The sequence below is a fragment of the Miscanthus floridulus genome, chromosome 8 (assembly GCF_019320115.1).
Source record: "Miscanthus floridulus cultivar M001 chromosome 8, ASM1932011v1, whole genome shotgun sequence".
Classification (NCBI taxonomy): domain Eukaryota; kingdom Viridiplantae; phylum Streptophyta; class Magnoliopsida; order Poales; family Poaceae; genus Miscanthus; species Miscanthus floridulus.
This window is the reverse complement of record NC_089587.1, coordinates 117,796,195-117,802,691: the sequence shown is the minus strand read 5'-3', so window position 1 is coordinate 117,802,691 and position 6,497 is coordinate 117,796,195.

The following is a 6,497-nucleotide window of genomic DNA, read 5'->3' as shown; positions in this document are numbered from 1 at the left end:
TTTAATATTCGATAATAATACTCCTCCACGGCCGTCAGTTCCAGGCAACCTGTCCAGACCTATCCTTGCTCATGCGGACCGGTGGCTCCGGCAACCGGCCTGCGTTCTCCCCCAACTCAACTTTCTGTTGCACGTGTTCCTAAAAAAATCTCGACTGTCATTTCCCCCCACTCACCCAACCGCGGTCGCAGTCAAGGCCGCCTCCACTGTGCCTTACGCCCAGCGTGGCCGCCTTCGCCATGCCGCCCGCCTCGACCTCGACATCCATCGTGCCTTCTGCTCGCTCCACTCCATCACGCCCACCGCGGCCATACCCTGTCGCACACCATCCCGCGTCGCGCCTGTACCAATCCTGCACCCTGTTGCGCGGGGTGTCCCCTCCCACGCCCCATCCACCTCGCCCGTCGTGGCATGGCTTGCACCGCGCCACCACCACCCCGGCGCCACCTGGAGGAGGTCGCCGCCAATACAGCAGTTCCCCACAAGGTAGGCCATGGCCGCCGATGATGTCGTGTTTCGAGTGTTTCATGCCTATGTTTCATGTGTTTCATTTGCTTCATATGTTTGTTTTGAATGTTTTATCTGGACGTTTCAAAAGTAGATTTTGGTGTTACACATGTTGCAAGGCTACACCTGTAACACCCCGGTTTGACAATCCTTTTAGCGCCACGATTTAGGCCTTAGTAAAGTTTTCGAAACGAGTTTCTCGGACTTTTGATTTAAAACGTATTCGACGCGATACGCGAATCCAGTGTGACTTAGTTCGCGGACTCAAGTAAACGCTCAAGTTGAGTCACGCCGGGCGTAGAAATAATTAGGAATGTCGAACGGCAATTTGAGCCAATCGATAGCAAACGGTTCGTTCTATTAAATTAAGCATGAAAAGCAACGTTTATAAATAAAATAAAACCCATTCATAAATAGAACAATATATATAAAGCTTTTGAATAGAAATTTAAATTCGAGCTTGCTGAAATTTTCTGGTGCCTAGACGTTGCAAATTAACTAAAGTAGTGAACCGTTATATATATACACACACACATACATATATATATATATATATATATACACACACACACATACATGTTACGGCAGTAACATTAAATCAAAGTACGTGCATGTATGCTGTCGATTATCTCATTCAATTGTTTGTTCGTACACATACACATATATATATATATATGAGGGGGAAATGGACTTACCATGTGCTGCGCTGTGGGTTGCCTGCATGTCCGTTTCTGCGTCCTCTGAATCTGCTGCTGCCTCTGCTCGTTTGGTCCTTGTCTGTCTCCGATTGTTTTTCCACGTCGTGCCACGGAGGTGCCTGTGCGTGCACATCGGTCTTTGTCGTTCAGTCACTACGCGTCAGGTCTGGCCGGGTCACCTCCGTGTCGGCAGCAATGCTTCTCTCTTCCTTTCTTTTTAGCTGCCGAGCGCTCAACTTGTTCATAGAGAAGTAATTAACTATCCAGCACAAAGATACAAGCTACTCGTTTTGTCATTTTGCCATACCCCTGATGGCGTGATCCATCTTGTTTTGTTCGTTTCCCCTGATCGACAACGCGTCCATGTCAGGAAGGTCGCACACGCTACTGCCTCCTACCCTCTGCTCTTTCCACTTCTAGAGGACGCCAGGCCGCCGCTCGACTAGCCCACCCCACTCTCCACTGCCAGTTCGCAGAAGCAGTCTCTCCTCTGCTCCCACTCCTTCTCTCGGCCGGGTTCGGCACACCACTCCTCTCGCTGCTGCTGCCTCGCACGAGCGCCCTGCCATGGCCGCGACCCACACGCCACCACCGGGCGTGTCACGCCCGCCCGCCGTGCTACCCACTGCTCCATGCGCTGAACCACAGCAGCCGCGCTGCCCTTTCGCGCCGGTCCGTCCGCACCAAGCCTCACCACCAAGTACCCCGGTGTCCACGCCCTTGCCGTGCCCTTGGTCCGCTCGGGACTGCTGCGTGCTCGTGGTCCCGCAGCTGCCGCGCGCGAGCGCGTCCCTTCGCCGCGAAATTGCCATGGCCGCCCGCAGCTCCGAGCCGTCGATGCCGCCCCTGGTGCTCTGCTTGTGTGAAGGAAGGTAAGGAGGATATGAATCCAAGAAGAAACGTAATATGGGGGCTTTACTGCAAATACATGACTCTGATGAATAGTATACATAGTACTGTGGGTTAGTTTAGCTTTAAGCGGAGGTCTCTTATGCAAAAATCTGCAACTCACGTCTGGGTCGGGCCTGTTCGGCCAGCCTGCTATGCGCGCAACCGTGCCACTCGGGCCGCCGTAGGATTTTTGGGCCAATGCCCATGGCCTGCTCGCTGCCCCGCCCGTCCGCTGGTCAGGCAACCGCCTGGGCCGGCCTTAGTCCGCTTGTGGCCGTGGGAGCGGCTGGGCCAATTTGGTTGCGCCGGCCCGTTTCGAATTGTAGAGCAATTTCTAAGTTAGTTAAAAGTTAAACTTGCAAAATCAATATAAAATTGTATAGAAATCCAAAATTATGAAACCAGTTTTGTTAGTCCTCCAAAATCATGCTCTACATGTTAGTATATTTTGTTCACGTAGTTGGTAATATTTTTGGGAGCTATATAATTAATCTAAGATACTTAATATTGTAAAATATAAATTTGTAGGAACCTCCGTGAGAAATTGGTAATAGTATTGGATCTAAAATCTTTGCAGTAGGTTCCTACCAATATTAGGTATTCACTATAAGTTTTATAGCTTCGGAATAATTAGTAGCTAGATAGAAAACGATGTCCCATTGCGAATAAAGACTAATTCGATAGGATAAAATAAAGAAACAACTTGGGTTTATATAACTAAAATAATTAGTGGGAAGAAATGCCTTATTCGACAACATGGATACGTAGACCAGCGTTAGAGCTATCCCGTTAGCTTGAGAGGCGTACGTCTAATTTTACGAGTCACGATTGCAGTTGATTAATTACATCTTTGCATTGCATCGCATGCATATCATATAGGTACAATGATGGATTAACGAATCAATTGAAGGATGATTGGGAATCCGAAGATGGTGTAATGATATTCTCTCTAGGAGATGATGCAATGGGCTTTCTATTCAGTTGATGGTGGATGATCTGAAGATGCAGCTACTAACTTTTTAATATATCTTACCCAGGCAAGCCCCGGTGCATAACCCCTACTTTCTGCAGTTTAAATTATATTTGTGCATTAAGTTTCAAGGAGTTGAATGAAACCACTTGCATATATATCTTCATCCCATGAGTCTTACTAGTATGACAGGATCGTGTAGATTGCTATGCTACAGGACTCCGGTAGAAGTCGAGTGATTGCCGGTCACTCACGAGAGATAGGAAATATATTATTGGATTACTATCACTTGGAAAATATGAAAATGGTGGAAAGGAAAATGGTGACCGGGCAGGGATATGGTTTGGGTATTGGTGGGTGTAAGAAGTTGTGTCGCCGTAGAGGCGGGTCATAGCTTGGTTACACCGTTTCTCCCTATCTGGTCGATTAAGGACCGATCGTGCATATGACTCTAGGCAGGTCACAGACTTATTATCCCGAGCACATACTTGTGTATGGGCGCTTGGAAAGCTTATTGCTCTCTTGTCGCGGATCCAGCTCTTTCTGGACCGACTGTCAGGGTTTGTTTTGGTGGAGGAGGTCCTTGCGCCGCCCTGAGTCCGGGACTCAGGGGCGGGGGCTTGGAGTCCCAGTTTGGATGGGGACTTGGACACCCGGGACAAGAGAGTGATGGGTTGGTCCTGCTTGTGCCCGGGGTACAAGCGGGGCGTGTGTTTTTAGGGTACCCAGCTTGGGGCATTGATTCGCGAATCGCCGGGCTATCCGGTATGGCTTGTCTACGGTTTAGCATCGTAGTAAGAACTAGAAGATGAAAGATGGAAGATGGACAAAGGAAATCTGATTGCTTACCACCTGCTTGAAAGTAGCACATGTGCTTACATAGAATGGTTAGTTAATGAACCAATGCGGCTTTTAATAAAAATCGAATATAAGGACGCACGTTTAGTAATGCTTCCTGCAAATGCAATGAACCCACAAGCCAAATAGCTTTGCATATCCTTGGAGTCTTTTCTTTTCTCCTATCGGGTAAGTCTTGCTGAGTACAATTGAGTACTCAGGGTTGTATTCCCCCTGTTGCAGGTAACTGGTGGAGGCTTGAGCTGACCTTTGTGTGTGGATTCCTCCTGGTGGGCTCAGCGAGGATTTCCTTTACGCTGCGATCGTAGTTGTTATTTATAACTCTCGCCAAATGCTTTTATAAATGGAAGTTTAATAATCTGTTGTCGTAGTTTATATGTCGATACTTCATCATGTCATTAATAGAGGTTTATTTCCGCTGTAACTCTGTTCACATGTTTCTATTCCGCTGTTCAATTAAATTGTTTATAACTCTGATAATATGATTTCATTCCGCTGTTATATTAATAAATATTATACTCTGCTGTTGTGTTAAAAGTGATGTAAGAAATGGTTACGAATGATGTAAGCTTTATTCTCTCATTTGTGATCCTGATGGAAAAAATGTGGATTTTCGGGTTCTCCCCTGGGGTGTGTCCGACAGAACCGAGTAATCTAGTGTTCTCCCTCGAGTGCTTAGTGTCTAATGGAAGACGAGCACTTCTATGAGGCATTACATTAGGCAGTTCTGCCACAGGTGGTATCAGAGCGCAAATGAGGAAATAAGGCTTCAAAAACCTTTTCTAAGCAAAAATTTGACAACATGTTTTTGCAAAAAGTTAGGACGTTTGTATGCGAAGTTATATATGTAGCCCTATTACTATGGTTATGTATCCAGGATAGATGGCACTCTGCTAACTTAGGTAGACTTAATCAAGTTTCTGCAGGTACACTGACTCGAGCATAGTTCGATAGTATCGACTAGTTACAGAGAGAGAACGATGTGCCAAAAATCTAAGAACGGTTGCCCTATATGTTGGCAACAGTGGAAGGACGTATAGGACGTGCATTCATGCATATCCTGTTTGTGCATTGTAGCGCTCGTATTGCTGGTAGATACACCATCCATAGGTGTCACGCGTGTCGTATTGTGCACAAATGACTCGTTCCTGTTCTAGAGTTAGGTCTGCACTGTGGCTTCGTGTTTCGTGTTCGCCTATGGTTCACGCTGGTCATGACCCACGTCTCCCCATACCCCTTTCTGCGCTCTTGTCAGACCCTTGCCCTGCAGTCATACTAGTCAGTAATGGCATCGCACGTCGCTCGCCTCCAACGCGCGGAATTCGGTCGATCCGCCGTAGTGATCTCGCGCGGGAACCCTGGTGAACCACGCCAGGACCACTAAACGCTCCGCCTTTATAAGTAGAGCCTGGCTTAGCCATTGGTACCACCACTCGGCGCACTTTAGCTCGCTTAGCTTTTCCTTTGAGCCAGCTTTTCGCTCAGCCTTCCTTGCAACCACCGCCAAAGATGGCAAGAGCCTGGGTTAGTACCTACTGTCTGAATGTTGAGGGTTTTCCTAGAATCCTACATGCCACTCTGCAAAAGCTCAAAGTCAATGATCGCCCCGAGTATGAGGGCCGGGAGTATGAGGAGCATGGCACCGAGCGATGTGAGGTTACCGTCTACATCGGGAAGAGTGAAGAGTTCCTCGACCTCACTGAAGCCTGGAGTGTGACCACAACCGGGTTTCGCTTCGTCGACACCTACCAGGTTGTGGCCCGCAAAGCCTTATGGTATCTCTTCTAGATCTATGAGGACCCCATTGCCCGTACCCCCATGCGGTTCTTTCCTCCTTTGGACAAGAATCGGCGGGCATGGAGGGCCCGCATGGAGGCTTTGCAAGGATGAGATGTGCAAGAGGACAGTCCCACCATGGTGCACTTGACCACGTACCTGCTCGCTCTGGATGAGCTGTATGACCATCAAGCCTTGGAGTTGAGGGCGTGCCTTCGACGTGCCGAGGAAGCCGAGATCTTCAACCGGATGCTCCAGGTGCAGCTCGCCGACGCGCATGCCAGCGCTGCAGCTGCTGAGAACCGAGAGGCTGCCATGGAGGAAGCTCTAAAGGGAGTCGAAGACCGGCATGTTCATCAGCTGCGGGTGGCCTATCTTGTCACCAGGGCCGAATGGAGGACGTTGGCTGCTGGAAGGCAGGATGCCCCAATCTTGGAAGGGATCCCTATTCACCCGCCAGAAAGAAGAAGAACTGGTGTTATAGCACCGCCCGCACCTCCACCCTCGGAAGTATCCAAAGAAGAACCCTTGATTCCTCTCGCTCAGCCATTGCCACGAGAAGATGTAGATTAGTTGCCTTGGGATGCTGTACCCGTAGTAGTAGTGCTTGTTGTCGCTGTCCCCGATATTGTACTCTTGCCTGTTGTTCGTCGTCCGTAGTTGTTGAGATCGTCTGACCGTAGGCGAATGCTGTGTCGTGAAGGTGAGCCTGAATGCCTGTATGATGTACCCATATCAGATCATTGGAACATGCATTTTGTTATGTTGCTGTGCTTATTGCGTTTATCTACCTTAAG